At 33.4% G+C, this 21791-nt stretch overlaps 1 long non-coding RNA gene across 1 annotated transcript in view; it reads left to right on the forward strand.

The window, feature by feature from the left end:
- Window positions 1–21791, forward strand: part of LOC120619584 (uncharacterized) — a 315847-nt gene that overhangs the window by 87526 nt on the left and 206530 nt on the right. The window contains exon 2 of the long non-coding RNA XR_005657565.1: window positions 3233–3350. This is a non-coding gene — a long non-coding RNA (uncharacterized LOC120619584). The remainder of the gene's footprint in view (window positions 1–3232; window positions 3351–21791) is intronic.

Consider the following 21791-nt stretch of genomic DNA (forward strand, 5'->3'; position numbering starts at 1 on the left):
AAGAGTCATAATGTAATAAGGTTATCAATGGATTATTGGGAGAAAATTCAGCATAAAGTATAAGAAAAGTCCACAAGATATCTTCATGGCTGTTATTCTGTGGTTTACAGTTGTTTATTTCTTGGGTAATATGGTAAGGAGGAGAAAAACAAGCCTGATACTAGTGACTATTTCTTTGTGAACTTCTGAGTCATCACCAAGTTTTTACATAGTGTCCAACTGAGGACATCTTATTTAGAGAATATTTCAGAGTATGCATCTATGATGTAAAGAGATTAATGCATATTTACTAGCATGTTAATTCAAAAAAACTATCTGGATATTGTATTAGCTTTCTAGGGTTGCTATAACAGAATATCACAAACTTGGTCCCTTAAACAAAAGAAATTTATTGTCCCATTTTTCTGGAGGGTAGAAGTCTCAGGTCAAAGTGGTGGCAATGTTGATTTCTTCTGAGAGGTGTAATTGAGAATCTATTCCATGAATGTCTTCCGCTTTCAGTGGTTTGCTGGCATCTTTGGCATTTTCTTGTAGATGAGACTGCAGAATCTCTGTCTTCATATTCATACAGTGTTTTTCCTGTCTGTATCTGTCCAAATTTCAAACTTTTTGTTGGGACACCAGTAATATTGGGTTAAAGGTCCACCCTACTCCAGGATGACCTCATCTTAACTAATCACATCTGCATCAACTCTATTTCTAAATAAGGTCACTTTATGAGGTACTGAAGGGGTTAGGACTTCAAAATATAAATTTTTGGAGAACATAATTCGACCCACAGCAAATATATAAGTAATATGGTCAATGCTTTAAAACAAAACAAACCGAACCAAACCAAATCGAACCAAACCAAACCGAACCTGAAAACTAATTCATGAGCCATGAAGATCCTTGATAACTCAGATGGCAAAGCATTACAAACAAAGTGACTGAAATATAAGTGCATAACCGTACAATTAATTGGGTGTCAGGATTAAGCTTTCCTGTGTAATGATTCTGAATTCTTAAATGTAAGAAAGTACCTACATTGTGGCTTTAATTTTAATCTGTGTAGGATCCATGCAACTGAAATAAAGTATCTAGGAAAGATTAGGAAGAATTAGTATAAGAAAGGGGGGGGGCAGATAATTTAAAATAGTAATCAAAATGTCCTTTTTAAGAGAATGGCAACAGATTTATCTTCTTATGTAGATTTCTTAGCTTGTTTTTACATTACAGGAATTTTCCATGGGCAACATGGATGAAAAATGTATAGTTATGCTATTTATTCACTATGTCACTTGGAGCTTGCTACACGATAGTCCAACCTATAAACAACAGGTGTAGCATTCTGATGTGTCAAGTGGGAAGAATAACTCAATTCATAATGATGGTTTGATAATATATAGATTTTACCCATGAAACATGAATACTCTTCTTTAGTTTTTCACCTCCTGATTTCCTCCTGTTCTCCTCACCAGGAATGTGATTGATGATGACCGGCACACACTGGTTTTGAGGAAGGGGGTGGAGATTATTTATAAAGGTACATAGGCTGAAGAAAATATGCAAATTCACTCAATATAGAATATAAAAAATTCATAAGTAAAAATTTTAAAAATCTCAGATTGATTTTCTGAGATTTTTATTAATAACAGCCAGTATATAAATTTATTGTAGAATGGGGATCATATGCAAAGAAAACAAATTTTAAAAATCAAACCTAGAAATTTGCAGCACATCAATCTATTTAAAAGTCTGTTGGCATTGACCAGATCTCACACCTCTGTAAAAACCTTAATAGTTCTACCGCTTAGGTTTCTTTTTGGATTTACATATTTATACTAGCAAAATTATTTCATAAGTATCTGTTAATCATATTTGGTGGGAGTAAAAACTACAAAAGTCTCTCTTGCATAATGGCAATAAGAGTAACAAGATAGTGTCTTTAATGCTTTCAAGAAAACTTAAAACTCGATCGAGCTCTGCATCAATAAGCATTAGTGCAAAAATATTCATTGTACATCTGGTCACTAAGCCCCGTTGAGATTATTCAGTTTTGGGTCCCAAGAATCTAATGATTATACCTTAGCTCAAATCTATAACATGGGGGAGAATGAGAAATAGACTTATACATTTCTAGAAAAAAATTTTAAAATACTTTCTTTATAAATGGGAATGTACATCTTTGGTTTAAAATGAGATTCTTTTTTTGCATTTTAAATTTATTAACAGAGTTTTAATTCAATCAGTGTCCTTAATGTATTGGTCAATGTCTGTCTGTACATAATAAAAAGTAACATAATCCTTTTGAACAGTTCTGCCTGCATTTTTGTTTTTATGATCAGGTGCTGTGAGAAGTTTATAAGCAAATATCCTTTATGCAATTACAATATTTGCTTCAACTTGCTTTTGTGAATGAGGGGTTATCTTCACCCAAAACTCATTTATGAATATCCTGTAAAGTCAGACAGCTATGTCCAGATTTAAAAAAAAAAAAAACTTATTTGTTGATTATATATAACTAAGGAAACCAAAGTTGTTGAAAAAATTAAAAATTAAACACAAACTTTTCAAATAAGATATGTGAGAAATTCACTGGACCTCAACTTTAAAAAAAAAAACAGTTTTACTTTTTGTTGAATGCATTGAAATATTGCAAGATTCTTCATCATGTATATTTATTCATCATATTTTTTTGTTAAAATATTATTTTTGGCACAAGTGCAAAACAATGATGTTTTATTAAATTGTGTATGAAAATATAATTATAAGTACTACATCCTGAGACATTTGAACATTTATTTTTCGTTAGTATTTAGATGTATTTAAATACTAAATATAGCAGGTGTGAGTGCACAAGTTCCTATCTGCAGTTCTCTACTTCTAGAACTGAAAAAATTGGCTTTTTTTTCATAAACTCCTTAACGACAAAAGCTAACCTCACATGAACCAATCTGGTTGTAACACCTGAGGTCATTCCACTTAGTGTGAACAGTATAAGTTTCACTGCAGAAATGTTAGTGTTTTTATTACTGGCCCGTTGCAAAGGTTTAAGAAGAACGCACTGTATTACCATCCTAAACTCTCCAAAATTCTGAATTCCTCAACAAATCTGGCACCAAGGTTTCCAATAAGAAATTGTGGACCTGTGTTTTCTCTCTTCTTTTCCAGAAGAAGTCATACAACTTCGTAAAGGTCATAAAGGTATTCATCACAGTGTGGTTTTATTTGTGTTTGTATTTTCCTGCAGAAATGAAACTTCTTATATTATCATGACCCATTTTGTGGATGGAGAGACCTTTTGAAAAACAAGTTATTTACACAAGATTTACAGCATTGCAGCTAACTTTGAAGAGAATTCCCATATGGTAAGTCAGGAGGTCTACCAATAATGGTAATTTGGTAGGATTGGCCTTTGTGTTGTTGGTGTTGGCTATAGGTATTTTATGTGAGTTATTGGAATAATTTATTTGTGACAGACTATTAACTCATTAAATTTAAGTATCTTCATTGCTTGAAAACATAATTCATTCTGCCATAGTGATGCATAGTTAAGGGAGGATGGAATGCTATAGGGTCGATGAGATTGTGGCTTTTAACATTGAAATGTTCTATGTTAGATTAAGCAGGTCTCCTAGGAGACAATTTCATTGTATCCCCAATATTAGCAACATTTCTCTGATAGACAAAATTTTCATATTCCTGCTTTTATTTCATTGGTGCTAGCCATATCCCTTTGCTCTACTCCAAATAATTCAATATTTTAGCCCTAGTAAAGGGTTACTTTCATTTCCATTTTCTGTACTCACATTAGCCAATAAACCTTTGGTTTAAATTTGCTATTCTTTAATATCTTTTCATTTTATTCTCTGGACCTCTATCTGTGATTTTCTGCCTTTTACTACCCTGAATTTCCCTAACAGATATAATCAGAGCTACTTAATGAGAATAATAATACATTTTCACATAAAAGTAGAATCGAATGCCACAATTCATACCTTTTTTTCTAACAGTTCCGGGATGTTATAGTTTTTTCTGCCAACAGCCAGCTGTTTTCCAATTGCTAAGACAAATAAAACCTAATAAAAATGATGACTTTAAAATAATTAAAAGCCAAAAATAATAGCTAATTTTTTCCCCATTTAACAGTTGTAAACACCAAACCGACTTTCTGTTCTATAAATAGCTAACATTTGACATTTTTTTTCTTTGTTTTTCTTGACTGATTTTTAAATCAGTTTTTTTTTTCATTGCTTACATATCCTAAAGCATCTTTTTTAGAAAACTTCCAACTTAATCTCCTTGTATTGGTGCTATGTTTTTTCTCTTACCTGATTTTCATTTATTTTAATAGTGCTAGGGGAAATTTATTGAAAATTTATACTGCCCCCCATTTTTTCTGTACCTTGGACTTAGTAAATCATTTACAAGATAAGAGGCTTAATGTCACACAAGTTCTACTCCTCACAAAACATGTCGTATTGTAAAGAAAGCAGACATATAAAACATTAGAAAGGATACCATGCCCTAAGGCAGGGGTGAATATGTGAGAGGGGAGGGCGACATGAGATATGAAAGATGATTGTAAACTAAGGTCAGACTTCTAAATAAAAATGATGATGATGAGGTCCCTTTAAATCTCCTTGCAAATTGGTTAAGAATAGATTCATGCTGGGATGTGCAATGGATGAAAATGACCACAAAATGTTTTCACCTTCTCCCTTTGAGAGATGGAGACCATTTTTGTGCCCTTGAATAGCGGCTGGCTTGGCACCTTGTTTTGGTCAGTAGAATGTGGTGAAAGTGATGTGGTAGTTCTGAGCCTAAACCGCAAAACGCCTTACATCTTTAGTTCTAATCCTTTTGAAACAAAAAGTCATTTGAACTAAAAGTCCTGAGATAGCCATCTGGAAGATAAGAGATCATGCTGCAAAAGGGACCTACCCGCCAGATAGCCAGCTACACCATCAAGACTGTGACAAGCCAGTTTGGCTCATATAGTCCCAGATGAGCCAAAAGAAGACAGTGGCCACATGAGTGACCCCAGGAGAGAGCAGGAGAAGAATTTCCAAGCTGAGATCAGACTACATAGTTGACCATGAATTGAGGACAACATGAATTTATTGTTATTTTAAACTACTAAGATTAGGGATTGGTTAGGCAGCAAGAGATAACAAATACAAATGGAAACAAATATGTATACAGGGCAAGGGACAACTGATCTAACAGAGGAAATGCTTTGAAAGTGTGTGTGTATGTGTGATAATACAGTGTTGGCAGTTTCTCTGGAGGTGCATTCTATCTAGTCCTATTCTAATGCCAATTGTACCATTATCAAAACCAAGCAGTTGCAACCACAGTCAAGCTCTTGTTGCCATACTTTTCAAATGGTAGTTTGCATTTAAATTATTTGATCTTTTAATGAAGAAGAGTTTAGAAAGGTTTTTTAAAAATTTAAACTTTTTTAAAAATTTGTAACTATGTATGATGATTAATGATAACTAGACTTACCATGGTGATCATTTCTCAGTATATACACATATCAAATCATTATGTCGTATACATGACAGTAATAGATTTATGTCAATATACCAAAATAAAATAAAATAAAAGTTTAAAAGTTTAAAATTTTGCAAATAGAATCATATCAACAAAATGATTAAACTTGCTACTTGAAAACATCAGATACATTTTACAATTTTTTAAATCTAAATTTTATTTGCGTCAGAGCAATATATGTACAATACAATTTTCACTTCTATCCACTATTGATTTCTACTTATCAAAGCCAATCACTCCCAAGTCTTTTGGCTCTTCTATTTACTTTTATTCTATTTACTTTTATGTTTCCAAATAACATACTTACAAATAATACACTTTGATTTTTCACATTTAGGTATTATCACTTGATTTCCTGCCATGGGTGAAGAGGTTTGAGCATTCACATATATATCACAAATTCAACTACACATACTTCCCCTCTCCTCCCAATATATTACTTTGGGTTTAATATTCAGCATTAAATAATGACTGTGACATAAATATTCTTGAAAGTAAAATCATGCAATCTTGTAATCTTTTTATTTTCTCTAAAGTTAATAATTGCTTCCATTATTCATTTTCTTAGTCTTCAGTGTCCCTATTACTAATTTATTACCAAATTCTCCTCTGTACTTATAAAACGTGTCACAAAATGATACAACACATCTGGGATTCAACAAATTTAATTATTTTTCCTTGTAGAAAAAAAAATTCAAGACTTACTTTCCTGTCCAATATGGACTATATTTCTCGAGGCCTGAGGGACAACTGGTATCCTAGCCTTAGAACTTCTCCTTAAGCAAAATTGTGGGAGTTTATTTTACTCTCTGCCAGATCTGAGCTACTGTTTCCTAGATTCCAGGTCTTTCTTTCTTGAATTAATACCTTATTTCGTTGAGACCATTCTCCAGTAACTTTATTAAAAAGGATAAATGGAAAGAGAATTGCCTTGATGTAGAAATCCAGAAATTCCATACATTTATAATCTATGTGAATGGTGATGTCTAAATAGGGGCAGTACACAGTTTGCCCAGATATCTTGCCACCTCTGACATCAAAGTTAAAATTTTGAGATGTTGTCTGAATTGTTTGACCTCTATGCTCACATTTGGTTGTTGTTTATTACTGGACACAGTCTTATAGAATAGAAATCTTTTTCCCTCATAAATTTGAAAGCATTGCTTCTAAATGATCTAGTTTCTGATCTTGCTATTTTCCAAGCTGAAAACCTAATTTTTTTCTACAAATATTTTGAAACACTAATCCCTGGTTTTCTAAGATGTCTTTTGATATAACTGGACATAAGTCATTTTTTATTTATTTTGCTGAAATTTCTGTTCTATTTGAATATTCATGTACTTTTAGATATGGAAAATTCTACTTGGCCTCAGGTGGGAATTGATTTTTTTCTCATCAATGTTATAACAAAACACCATTGAACAAAATGACATTGTCTGAGGACCAACTGAATCGTAGTGATGTTTTTGTCATAAACCGGGTGACCATCTGTAAATGGGTTTATTTCTGCACTGTATTATTTTTCCTTGTCTATTTCTCTATCATTAAGGCAATAACATACTATCTTAATTAGTGTAATATTACAATTAATCATTATGTATGATAATGTAAATTTTCTACCTTTACACTTCTTCAAAATAATTTCGGCTATTCCGAGATTTTTGAACTTCCTTATATCACCTTGTTAATTTACACAAACACACACACACTCACACACACACACTGTGTTGGATTTTTACGAAATTGATTCATGAAAGTTAGCATTGGCTGAGATTTTCTACTAAGCACTTTTTATTCACTAATTTTCTCAATAACTCTGTGATGTTGATACTATTTGTTATCTTTTTTACTAATGAAGAAACTAAGACTTAGAGAGGTTTTTTTTTTTTTTTAAACCCAGGTAAAATTAGTTTTCATCAAATAATAGAGATATGATTATCTCAAATAGTTATTGTGCAACTTGTTGAAAGCAATATCTTTCCCAGGACATTATTGAAATCTTAACAGTCTGCTGACCATTTTTGTTAATAATAATAACCTGATAAAATGTATCATTTTAAATTACTAGTGATAATATGAAGTAGGCCTGTCACAATAATAATTACCTTTCCCTACATAATAATAAGACATAACTATAGCATTTAAACTTATCTAGTTCCAGAGATTCTGTGACTGGATTTCTACTTTCCTGTTAATTTAAAAAAGAGGGTAGATGAGCAGGATGTAGGACGTATTTTATATATATATATATTTTTAATTTGTCTTATTTTCCCCCATTTTCTACTTGACTGATCATACTAGGCTACAATGAGAGAGACCAATTTTTTTTTAATTTGCATTAATCCTGATAACTGAATTTCAACTTTAGCATCCTAATTATACAAAAACAATTAATGGTTGATGATTTTTGTTGCAAATAAGATGCTAACATATTCTCAAAAAAAAAAAAAAAAGTAATATTTTTCAGTTTTCTTAGTCTTTCCTTTCTGGACCATTTTCTTATTTTCTTCCTTGTTTAGCTAATTGTTTGGTGTCCAAGGTGTCACACGGCCCACTGGATGCTCACAATTCAGCTGTGACTCAATCTATTTCTACCATCCCCCACAATCTATGAACATGCCATCCTCCAAGGCCAGTATTCTTTACTGTATGAGCAATAAAAAACAAACAAACAAACCCTCATCCTCTGGTTTCTAACTCTCCTAATGATTTTTTTTAACTTAATTATTTGATCAAACTAAGTTGATATTAAGAAAGTTAGGATAGTGTCGAGGCCTGATTTTAAAGACATTGAATTTCTCCATGGAGAGAAATTTGTCAAATAGGTACCATATAAACAGATACATACTTGACATAGATTATCTTTCTTTTATTTTACGTAACTTCTTTGTTCTTTTAAATGTGTTGATGTATTTTTTTATAATTAATTTTAAAACACTTCCACCAAGTTTTTTGAGAGAACTATTTGTCTTCGGAATCTTCACTCTTACTCCCCAGCATTTAATCCTGTGCAAAATTTAGTGATTCAAATGATAGAAAGCACACCATTTTTAGTTGGGTTTTAGATTAGGTAAAAATTTTAATACTTGTGACTTGTTATTCTGTGTAATTGCTTGTTTTTTTTTTCTTTTCGATAGTTTTTAAATTAGTCTAAGCATTAAGTTCTGTCTGTTAACTTCATCCTTGGAGAAGTATAAACAAAGGTTATTCTTAGAGAGACATTGAGGGTAAACACATGTTTGTACCAGAGAGGAAATAATGAGAAATGAATCAGAAATCTTCATATTCAGAACATAACTAACCTTAGTTGACAAAGATAAAGAAGTTCCTATGACAATCACAATCGTTCTTTGTAAGATACATAAGGGAGAGAATGCTAATCTTTAGTTACTGGTGTATCATCACCACCTAGACCAGCATCTGAGACCTAACAGGAATTCAACAATTGACTGATTGAATTTATTTTCTATTTATTGGATTGTGATCATGCTGCCAGACAGAAGTTAGAGATGTTTTACAATTAAACATGTCTCCTTGAGACATAAGAGCCGTGAGTCTAGGAGGAAGGAGATTTCAAAAGAATACTGGATAAATTAAGTAAAGTTCATCACCAGTCTTCAGGTTTATCTGTTGTTTGAAAAACAGCATCTTCAACAGGCAACAAATACCTGCTCAGGGCAGAGTCAGAAATGCAGAGTGAGGTGGTTGGTTACAAGAAAATCTTTATCAAAAGCAAATCATGTAATTTCCAGCTCAAGTAATCTAATTACTGCTCCAGTAATCATACTGGGGCAGCACTTAGATCATTCATATGTGTAGAATCTTCCCGCATAATATCTTAAAGTCCCTGAAAATAATTATTAATAATATTATACAAGTAAGTATTATTGTTATAATTACTATTTTTGAGCATTTAGTATATTGTACTGTCCTAGTAACTTTATATAATCTTCACAAAACCCCTGTGAATTATTATACCCATTTTTACAGAGGAGGGATCTTAGAGAAAGAGTATACAACTTATATGAGGTCACACAGCTAGTGAATGGCAGAGTCGTGACCTCAGACCCAGGCTTTCCCATCATAGTACTCATGGTTTTAAGCACTACGGGTTCTATATCACAAAAATGAAATCTCAGATAATTTATACTTTTTTCTTTAGGTTCTTTCAGTTCACTATAGTTTGACTTCACCTGGAATCATTACAACTTCCCATGGGTTGAAAATTAAGCTTTCGCACCTATCAAGCTCTATCGTTTATACAAAAGAACCCCTATAACCCTTGGAGTTTGAGATCAAACCATCGCTGGGCAGACGTTTTTGCAAGGTGTCAGAAGTGTTAGAATTGTTCAACTATCTCCAGAATTTTTAGCTCTGGAAGGCAAGGCATCTCAGATTATATATCCTGTGTCTCTAAATAATGGAGCAATGTGCTTATCGTTACATGGGGAAAATATATCAGAACTGCAGAGTGATTTCTGAGAAGAGAAGATGTTTAGTCAGAGAAAGCAGAAGCCATTAAATGCTCTGTACTCTAGCCAGGAGATATTCCTTGTATTTTTTATGAATCACTATATTCTTAATACATTTATATCTATCTATATATATATATTTAAACCATCACTCTTCTAAAATCTTTTAATTATTTTAATTTACATATCTATATGTCTATGTATATATTTTTACTGCTCAAATTTCCTTGTTTTATTTTTAAAAAAATCAGTAATATTACAAATTACTCCTTTTATCCTCAAGATATATACTTAATAATAAGAATCCTAGATTTACCTGAAGAAAGAAAAAGTAACTGCTAACTGCTCTTACACAAGCATGTGACGTCTCTAATGGGCCCTGAGCTATTCTACAGCTTTCTCTTTACAGAAAAGAAAGCACTACAGGCATTGCAACTTTCTGATATCACTGATGCTTGCAAAGTCTTAATCTGCAATTAGCGAAGGAAGTGTTATTTCTGGAACATTGAACATTTCTGTTTGGTAGTTTGACAATCTGTCTGTTGAAAAGGGAAGATGGTCTTTTGAGAAAACTATCTGTAATCCCTGGGTAACATGGATTATCTATATTTGCTAGTGCCTGGAAAAAGGCAAATCCTTATGAATGACTCAGATTGCATATAAATATGGTTGATAAATACGCTTGACAATGTTGAAATATATTATTTTCCTGTAATTGAAAGAAAATTATCTGCCAACCTAAGGAAGGGGATAAATGACAATGGCAACACAAACTCGTTCCTTCTTTAGCCTTCTTTATTCCCATTCAAAGCTCAAATTTCTACATCTCTGTAAGATGACCTCCCCATGCATGCTCAGAGCAGCGTTTAGCCTCCCAGACACCCTCGAATGGCTCTGAAAATTGCTGTGAAAAGAGATTTGTCCATTTCCTGAGAACCAGACTGACTCAGAAGCTGAGAACATATGGGGACAGTTGAGCCTCTGGATCCACAAAGCAGTTTCTCATTTCTGATGTTATTCTTTTTGTACCTGCATGTGATTCTCTCCTAGATAACAAACAATCTGTGCAGGAAGGGAAAGAAGAAAGGGACAATTTATATCTATTGACACAATCTCTAAAGCAGCGTTCGATGAACCTGGGCTTTGAAAAAGGGCTGAAACTGTTTTAGTTTGTGGCAAATATGAATTATCATCTTTCTGTGTCAAGTTGTTCACATCTTTTTTGATAGCATAGAGAACAATATGTACTCGGAGTATTCATCATGGCACTTAACCCACTCTGAAAGACAACCCTAACACCCTGAGGGAGAGCTTCCATTACCAAGATGTCCAATATTCATCTTGTCCTAAATGCAGCCTCTAAAGATAAAGTCCTATTTAAATATCAGTTCCAGTCACCCAACCCAGCAATGACTGGAAATGACTCCAAGGAAGAGGAACAGGATAATCAACTTTGAAAGAAAGCCCTTTTTACCTTAAATTTGAAAATATTTTTTCTCACTCTCATCACTTGTTTTGCCAGTACATGCTATAAACACACATATATCAGCACAGACCACTCGTGGAAGTTGTGGATTATACAGCAGTCCCCAACCATTTTGGCACCAGGGACCGGTGCTCCTGTGAGAATCTAATACCTGATGATCTGAAGTGGAGCTGAGATGGTGATGCTAACTCTGAGGAGCAGCTGCAGATACAGATGAAGCTTTGCTTGCTTGCCTGTCGCTCACCTCCTGCTGTGAGGCCCTGTTCCTAACTGGTCCATGGCCCAGAGTTCGAGGACCCCAGGATTATTATATCAAGGCCTCCGTGGGGGATTGGTATTTGTTTAGCAAAAAGTAAATTAGAGCATTAAATTATAAAAAGTAATTTATAATATACCATAATATTCATGATTATTTTATTCATTAAGTCAATTTTGCATTGAGAGGAGAGGAGATTTGAGTCTGTTCTCATTGTTGAACAGAGGTCAAATAGTGAAATTTTACTTGTGGTATTAGAAGTTTAAAATGAAAAATGAAGTTTGGGAAATTAACTGGTTATCCTGACATTGCAAAAAGCCTAACAAATCTGCATTCAGAGTGAAATAAATACATTGAGGGCCTGGAAGAGCTCCATTTTATGACAAGATGTGAATTATCTTAGTTTGTTATTCTTTATTGATCAAGGAACTTGGCAGTAATGGAATTCTGCTTCATTACGATGCTCTGTAGAGAAAACTATGGCCAGAGCAAAAACAATCAGAGAAATAATTCAAGATTATAATAATTCCAGTCTTTTTATGACACTTTGCCCTCTATACTTTCAGTTGATCCTGATACAAACCATGTGGTTTTGGCCAGAGAAAATAAAGACCTATTGAGGGTCTTAGTGCTTCACAGAAAGTCTGTTTTTCCATAGTTCCATGATTATATGTGACTTTCGTGTTGAATAAGTGTCACTCAAAAGTGTATTAGAATCATACACCACAAATACTGGTAAATATTAATTGGTCTCTCCTTGGATTCTATTCCAACATATCATACTGACGTGGCTTGTACATTCCTAAAATGCTAGGTCAATGTATAGTTTTGGAGTCTACAGATTAGTATTCTAGGTCCTGAGGCAAAACTCCCTTTAAAGTACTGGTCACCTTTCAAATAGAGCTAATGTCTTCTCTGTCCTTCTTTAGCATGTTTCCAGTCACCCACAGGGCTCTTCTCAATTTAAAGTCATCAACTTCCTCTTTTAATTTTATGATAAGAAGATAGATAAAGGACATATTCCCTGAGGCATTTGGGAAGTTTACTTGTATTTTTGTAACTTAGTTTCTCATAAAAGGAGCAATTTTTTTTTTTTTTAGAAAATAATGAAGTTAAGTAAAATGCAAGATAAAATTGGAATAACTATTCTCGAAACTATTCATTAAAACTATTTTATTAAGTAATATGCAGAATAAATTGTATCTGTGTTTTCCTGTTCTCCAATGATGTCAGTGATTATTTATTTACATAGGTTTTCTTTTGTCACTGTTTTCACAAGGAAACCAAAATGCAACTGTTATGTTCTAACCCTAATTAATCAAATAAATTAGTGCTTGGCATTCCAAGGGGGTGGAGGGAAGATACTTTTTTTTTTCTTTTACAAACATCTGTGACTCTGGCTTTATAAAGTTGAAACATAAAATTAACCATCATGAGTGTGTCGGGGAGTATTTACCATCAGGGTTAAGATTTTTAAAAATGATTTGTTTAAATTAGCTTTCTTCTAGATCACTTCTCTATTGAAGATGCATGTACATTGCTATGGAAAGTGATTTGTCCCAGATCAGTTCAATTCACCACACATTTGCTCTGCCCCTGTACTTACAAGGTACAATATTAAACTGTAAGCAAAAATAAAGGGACAAAAGCCTTCAAAGTTTATAACCTGGAATTGAGAGATAAATGTTCCTTAATTGCAGTGACAGGCAAAATATAATGTAATATCAGGTGTAAACTACTTCCAAAGGAAGACAAAAGAAAGGAGAAATTACTCCTACTGAACCAAGAAATATATTAAAATATTAAGATAAAGTCCGAATTGCCTGGATTGTAAAGGAGGAAAACTAGAGCTTAAAAGTGGTTGATTTTACCCATTTTATTAAGCATTTTAATCATATATGCATGCTGTATTTTGTCAAATCCTTTTTTTGCTTCTATTGATATGATTATATGATTTTTATCCTTTATTTCATGTATGTGGTATATTACATTGATCGATTTACATATATTGAACCACCCTTGCACAGCTAGAATGAACCCCACTTGATCATGATGTATAATCTTTTTAATGTATTGTTGTATTCAGTTTGCTAGCATTTTGTTTAGAATTTTTACGTCTGTGTTCATAGGAGATATTGCTCTGTAGTTTTCTTTCTTTGTGTTATCCTAACTGGATTTTGTTATCAGGGTAACATTGGACTTATAAAATATCTTAGGAAATATTGCCTCTCCTTCAATTTTTTGAAAGAGTTTGAGAAGGGCAAATATTAAATCATCTTTGAATGGTAGAATTCACTAGTGAAGCCATGTGGTTCTGGACTTTTACTTTTTGGGAGGTTTTTATGATTGTTTTAGTGTACTTACTGTTGATTGGTGTATTTAGATTTTCCGGTTTTTTGAGATTCAGTCTAGAAAGGTTGTGTATTTCTAAGAACTTGTCCATTTCTTCTAGATTGTTGAATTTGGTGGAATATAGCCTATCATAGTATTCTTGAATGATCTTTTGTATTTTTGTGATATCCACCATAACTTCTTTCATTTCCAATTTTGTTTATTAGTATCTTTTCTTTCTTTCTTTCTTTTTTTTTTTTGGTTAGTGAATCTAGCCAGGAGTTTGTCAATTTTACTGATCTTTTAAAAAAACCATCGAAAAGATGCTCAACTTTACTAGCTATTAGGGAAATGCAAATCAAAATCACAATGAGATACCACCTCACACCTGCTAATGTCTATCATCAACAAGACAAGTAATAACAAGGGTTGGAGTGGTTGTGGAGAAAAAGGAACCCTCATATGCTACTGGTGGGAATATAAATTGGTACAACCACTATGGAAAACAGTATGGAGGTTCCTCAAAAAATTAAGAATAGAATTATTATATGGTCCAGCAATCCCTCTTCTGGGTATCTAACCCCCAAATTTGAAAACTATTATCCATAAAGATATATTGCAGCATTTTTCATAGTGGCCAAGACATGGAAACAACTGAGAGTCCCTTGATAGATAACTAGATAAAGACCATGTAGTACATATATACAATGGAATATTACTCAGCCATAAGAAAAGATAAAACAGTGCCATTTGAGACAGCATGGATGGATCTTGAAATTATCATGCTAAGTGCAATAAGAGAAAAAATTGAAAACCACCTGTTTTTACTCACATGTGGGACATAAAGCAACAAATGAACAAGATAAAAATTCATAGACACAGACAGCAGTTTAATGGTTATCAGAGGAAAAGAAGGATGAAGAGAGGTAGAAAAGGATAAAGTTGTCAAATATATGGTGACGGAAAGCAATTTAACTGAGTGGTGAACACACAATTAATGTTATGCTCTGCAATATTGAACCTGGAGAATTGGTACAATGAGCCTTTGGTTTACAACATCTATCTGTAACAAATACTAAAACATTTAACTAGAAAACTGTTTTTATAATTAGCTTTCATATTAAGAAATTATTATATAGACATTCTTATTTTGTAGATTATAAATAGAATAAGACTGTACCTATCAACATTTATGTTAATGTAATTAATATAATTAATATTTTATTTTTATTAATTCTGCCTCATAATTTTTATCCTTAGATTAATAGCCATGATATATATGTACAAGACGGCAGGAGGGGATAGAAAAGATGGGTTTTAGCAGGATAATAAACAAGATATAGTGTTCTTCACCACAAATGAAGTTTAAATGAGGAAGCAAGTTTTCCACTAAAATACTTGACAATGATGTGTATCATTTATTAAGTAGTTATTCAATATTAGGTTGTGTGGAAGATACAGTGTTATTTATCACTTTTTATAGGGAAGAAACTGAGGTTCAAAGATAATAGCTTTTAACATTTACAAAGACAGCAAGTGATAGAGACAAGATTCAAATGCAAGTTCAATCTTACTTCTCTGGTTTTGAAGCTCATATTCTTTTCCATATACATTGGTCTCACAAGTAAATCTGACACCAGTCTTACATATTTTATTACTCAGATATCTTTACATTCATTCATCTTTTTTATATAATTTCTCTGTCCTGGCCTTGGCCTGAAATGACTGACTCTCTTGAGTTATTGCAATGGTTTCTGAATTGAAGTTTCTTATTCTTCTTCTGCATCTGTGCCAGTTGTCAATTTATTGCCTTTGCTCTCAAATCCACCCTTGTTTGCCAGCTTTGTGATATAATAGCTAGACTCTATAAACATTTCTCCTTTGCGTACAGGCAGAGTTTTGGGCTTTGTTAATAAAAGGTACCAGAGGGACATTGGAAAGGGCTTGTCTTAGGATTTCTTTCTTTCTTTCCTTTTCTTTTCTTTAATCTCTGCAACTAGAACAATGGGTTGGCATATAATAAACAGTCAAAATAAATGGCTGTATATCATGTAGGAATTAGAGATCTTCCATTGGACGTCAAGGGCAGAAACATATATGTCAGGGAGCATAGAGAAGTAAACTTTTCCTTAGTAAAAATAAAAATTTTATTACAATAAAAATATCACAAGAAGAAACAGGATGCTCGTGCATGTAGAAAAGTGATGCTCAGTAATAGATAACAGTTCTAGAAAACAAATCACAGTAAGTCAGAATGACCGTTAAATGAATGTGTTGCAAAGATTTTAAAATTGCAGGTGAAGAGTGTGGTGGTGGTAACTGTTCAGATCCTTTGGAGACTTAGATTTTACCCTTTACTTCATAGAAAACCAATTCATTGAAATATTTACTTCCCGTCTTCTTAAATACTCACTTTTCTCATGTACCCTGTCATTACTGTTGTGCTTTTTTTTCCCTTCTAACAATATTCTTGGGGTTCCGTCAGTTATGTAACAGTTAGTGTATCTGCACTGAATCAGGATATGAGTTTCTACTTTTAATTTTTAGTCTTAGCTACCAGAAAATACATGGCTGCTTGATTGAGAATACTAGAATTTAATGTGAACATCGTAATGTCAACATATCAGTTTTTCTTCATTGCCTTGTTTTCCTAACAAATGCTACACATTCTCCAATGTTAGTAGACAATAAATCATTGTTGTGGCTCATTTAATAGTCACATTGGAAGAATGTATTCTCTTCGAGGTGTCGGAAGTTGAGCTAAATGCTAGATTGTCTATATTTGACCCCACAAATCCAAAACTGTCTTAACATAAATGTGATGTGAAACTAACAGCAACACAGATTCTTTGATGGAAAAAATGTATATGTATGGTTAAAATTATTGATAGATAAAGTAAAAATATACTTGCAAGTCCATATAGTTTTTCTCTCCTCTATTCCAGAGCACATATTCCTTTTCAGCAGCATAAATCTGTCTCTTTTGGACAAAGAGATGATTTCGTCATTACAGCCCAGAGGAAATCCTGTTGGATTTTAGAATCTGAAGAGTCCTGTACATTCCAACAGGACTTTCCACACCAGAACTGGCCAATGGTCCATCCAGTTGAGCATCTTGCTTCCTCCTGTGTCTAATAATGAATGTTTTAGGGGAAAGCCATAAACTCACCAGGAGGCACCTACTAGGGAAATATAGTATCACCAAGAAAATTTCTTTTTAACTCTAGTAACTGGTTATTTTATTCCATGGTGCCTGAGGCCTGATAACTATTTATCTCTATACTACTCATGTTTTTCCTAAGAACACAATATTAAATTTCTCATAAGCATCTAATTCTTAACTGAATCTCATTAACCTCTTCTGATTAACAACTCACTGTGGAGTGAGTTAATCACATTCTACCTTTTAAAAATTTTCAGATCAATGTACATAAAATGGCTGTATCTCTCTACATTATGGATTTCTTAATATAACACTTATTAAAAAAATCACCCACTGGAAGTCGGCATAAAAAATACTCTGTAATTAGGTATAGAAAGTATTATTTGGTTATTAAGATACAAACAGAGAAAGTTCAATGCATGACTTGTGAATGTTCGAGCACACTCTATTATTTACTTAAACCTTTCAGGTACCCCATATTTCTTTACTAGGAGAAAACTACCACCAAGCTAGACTGTATTAATATGAAATATGTTTAAAAATGTCCTTGCTTCGAAACTACTAACAACGTGTTAACAGTTTTCCAGGACACTGTGGACAGTGTATTTTATTTTTTTGACAGCACGACTGCAAACCACTCTGTGTAACATTGTTAAGCCATTGGTGGAATGACTGGAAGTAAACAATCTATGTCATCAAAGGTCTCAGTGCATTGTCATCACCTATTAGAATCTGAGCAATATGGGCAAGGTCAAATCTTGCATTAGGACTTTTTGCTTCTATGGAGTAATTGCTATTTAGGGCTTGCAGAAAAGGCACTGGTATTTGCTGGTAGACTAGTTTAGAGGAATGATATGCCAAAAGAGTTCTTTCCCATCATTTTTCGTACTTTTGTTTATTTATTCATAGCTATGCTTGGTTTAGTGGTGAGAAGGACTAGAAGAAACATTAATTTCCTAATGATTCTCTGATTCTTTTCCAAAAACAGTTGAACTTATCACTTATTTTGCATGAGAAGCAATAAACGATTCCCAAGTAATAATAAAATATTTAGTCAAATGCTACAGGTCGTTCCTCTGAGTAATAACATGTCAACAACCAAATGCTTTTTAATCGATATGTACAATATGATTAAAGTGGAATAGACTTAGCCATCACATCAAGAGCACAGGACTTCCAAATGGATGCCCTGAATATGAATACTTGACCTACGCTGTCATTGGCATCAGTCAAGTCATCTACTTTCTATTACCTGACAGAGAGTAATCTATTATGAAAGATGTAAATTTAAGCTACTTTTTCTAAATGAATGAATAACTATAATTCTAACTGATGGAATAATTCATTAATAAAGAATACTAAAATATATTTCAATTCGGTCCCCAAATACACTTTCTTCTCTCACACACACACACACACACACATGTGCAAACATTATACAACATATACACAGTTATACTGTAAACATTGGATATCAAACGGAATTTACATCTCAGAGGTACTATGTTAGAATTAGAAAGTCGAACAGCTCTTTCTAAATCATTGTTCTTAATTAGTACTATCGTTGTTATATTTTATAATTTATAAGCTACATGATTACCATAAATCAGTAAATTATAGAAACAAGTCTTATTTTACAATTAAACTAGTTAATTTTGAGAATCAGCACAAATCGAGAGTTGTTGGGGGAAAAAACAGAAAAGAAAGAAAACCTTGGTAATATTTTGCACTTACATAGCAATTTTTGTTTCATTTATGTCTCACAAAATGAAGATTATAATTATAAGAATTTGATAAAGGGGGTATTTTTTTTTTCCTCTAGGAACCAAGATCCTTTAGGGAAATGACCCAGACATTCTTTTGTACTGTTATAAGACATGCTAGATTGATAAGATTCTCCCACTAGGTCTCTTCTCCCTGATGGCTTTGGGGCTGTAGGCTTCATCAAGTTGTTTTTAAGTAGATATTGTTTACTTTAAGCCAGAACATGTGTGTATAGACATCCTGATAGACTTAAACAGGTTGACTAGAAATTGTTTCTTAATCAAGCTTTTAGTTGCAAGGCAAGTCTGTAAACAGACACTGTCCCATGTACCTGACAAGAAACACAGAAATCCACAAACATGAAAACTGACAAAGGGTTAACAAAAATTTAAAATAAATACATCATGCACTGGAATAATTAGCATGAAGGCCCTTGGATGCACACTGCCAATTGTTTATAGAATGTAGAGTCACAAAGAATCTATTGATCAGCCCAATCATGTAGGACTAGATTTAAGCTTTTTATACTCTTGTTCCTACATTCTCCAGTTTTGCTTCAAAGAAAAAAAATAACTCATAAAAGAAAGTAGTTCATAAATAATGTTTTCTGAAATCTTATATTTACCAATGCTTTTGGAAAATTACCTTCATTCCATTCAGTTATGTAAATGCATAGAAATTTGTAACAGCATTTTGCACTAGTTACTTATTTCTAGTGAGCAAGTGAGCAAATACATTAATTAGGACTAGCGGTATAGAGGGCTATGTAACCGGAGGTAGAAATCACACCCAAGTCCAATTATAGCCATGTGTTTCCCTTTAATCTATATTATCTGGCATGAGAAAAATGGGATGGAGTGGAGATGTCAATTCTGTATGTTGTCCAATGTTAACAGTATAACTGTATGTGCTTATGTAATGTGTGCAGGTGTGTGTGTGTGTGTGTGCACACGCACGCGCGCGCGCATGCATGCATATAAGAAAAGAAAGTGTATTTGGGGAGTGAATAAAAATCTTAGAATTCTTTACTCATAGATTATTCCATCTGTTAGAATTGTAGTGATTCACCCATCTAGAAAAACTAGCTTAAATTTACATCCCTCATAATATACTTATTACCATCTCTCAGGTAAACTTGGTTTCTCACATATCTTTGCACATACATAACAACATATTTCAATCATAATATAATGCATTAAATTAAATTGTTTCTAAGGAGAGAGTGTGTCTTATTTAATATATGCCAGAAACATTGTCAGGTTTTAATAAACGTTTTTTGAATTAAACTGTTAGAGATACAACAACTACTTTAGTTACAGAACAATAATAGCTCACATATAGCAAACACTTACTGTATGCCTAGCACTGATCCAGGTGCTTTAAATATAAAACTCCATCTAATCCCCATTATAATCCTACCAAATAGATGCTATTATTATTATCAGACTCATTTTCCTGATGATGAAATTAGGGCAAGATGATATGCCCAAGATTATACAGCTAGTAGGAAAGAGAATTGGAGTTTAAAATAAGACCTAATTCTCCTTAGTTTTTCTGGTGAGAAATGAGGCCCACTTCTTATTCTCATGTAGGGTATTGCCTCTTAACGAATGTAAGAGCAATGATCTGTGCTATGCTGCTCACTAGTTCGGCGTTCAGACGTAGAATCCAGGTCTCAAGACAGCCAATCTAGTGGTACTTATACTACTTCACTAAACTCTAAATTACTGTCGATGAAACCACATCTGTCTTGTTGAAAATTGCATCTCATACTTGGTATAGGGCCTCTCACATAGCACATGATAAACAAACATTTACTTGTAGAATTGATTAAAACAAAAAGTTTTCTTAAATTTCTATAATAATTTGATCTTAAAGTGGAAAGGTGGCTATTTCGGACACACATTACAGTGTGAAGGCCTCTGTTTCTACGTGAGCACATTTTTTATTGCAAACCAATACTCATCAGGAAACTGCATTTATTATTTTGGATATCAAGTCTTAATAATAAACTGAGCGAGTTTTTGTAATGACATTAATCCACATGTATACCTAGAGCAACCCCAAAGGATTTTGTATAATCTGAATATAGACACCACATGATTCATTGCTCAGCTAGGCATCTCTGTGTCGCGATGGCAGCATTCAACCACAAGTTGGTGAGAGATATTTGGAAATGTCAGGGCTAGCAACGAAAATGAAATCTGCAACTGAAATCTCACCCACAGGTTTAAGTGAGGCTAACTCTCCTGCGATGTGCAAGAGGCAGCATGCTGAGTCCCAGCGCTGTTCCAGCAGTCAGACCAACACACATGTTTCCCATGACAGTGACCACTGACAGATGACCTGGAGAGCCTGCCAGGAAATGGACTCGATTAGCACTCGACTGGGTGCTCTTCTCCGCCTTATGATTTTTGTTTGGTTGTTCAGACAGACGTAGTTCCTGTAACACTGTCGTGTGGCCATATTTTGCGTCTATTGATTCTATGTTCTCATCAATTTTTCTAATGTGTAATCATTCCTGGAGGCGTTATGTGGAGCACTAAGATACACAGTGAGTCTAAAAAACCTGTGAACCACATCATGAAAGCTCGTTGCCATGCGAGAAATAATTATCAGGACCCTAATTCTAGGATTTCCCCTCTCTTTTTATAAAAATAACTTTTATTATTTTGGGAGTCGGGGGGTGGGTAACCATGAAAAGAAAACTGAACAGAATCTGTAGGCTTTCTAGCTGGAGCTTTGAGTTACCTAGTTAGGCATTCTCTGTCTTGTTTG

The sequence above is a fragment of the Pteropus medius genome, unplaced genomic scaffold (genome assembly GCF_902729225.1).
Source record: "Pteropus medius unplaced genomic scaffold, Ma_sr-lr_union100, whole genome shotgun sequence".
Classification (NCBI taxonomy): Eukaryota; Metazoa; Chordata; class Mammalia; order Chiroptera; family Pteropodidae; genus Pteropus; species Pteropus medius.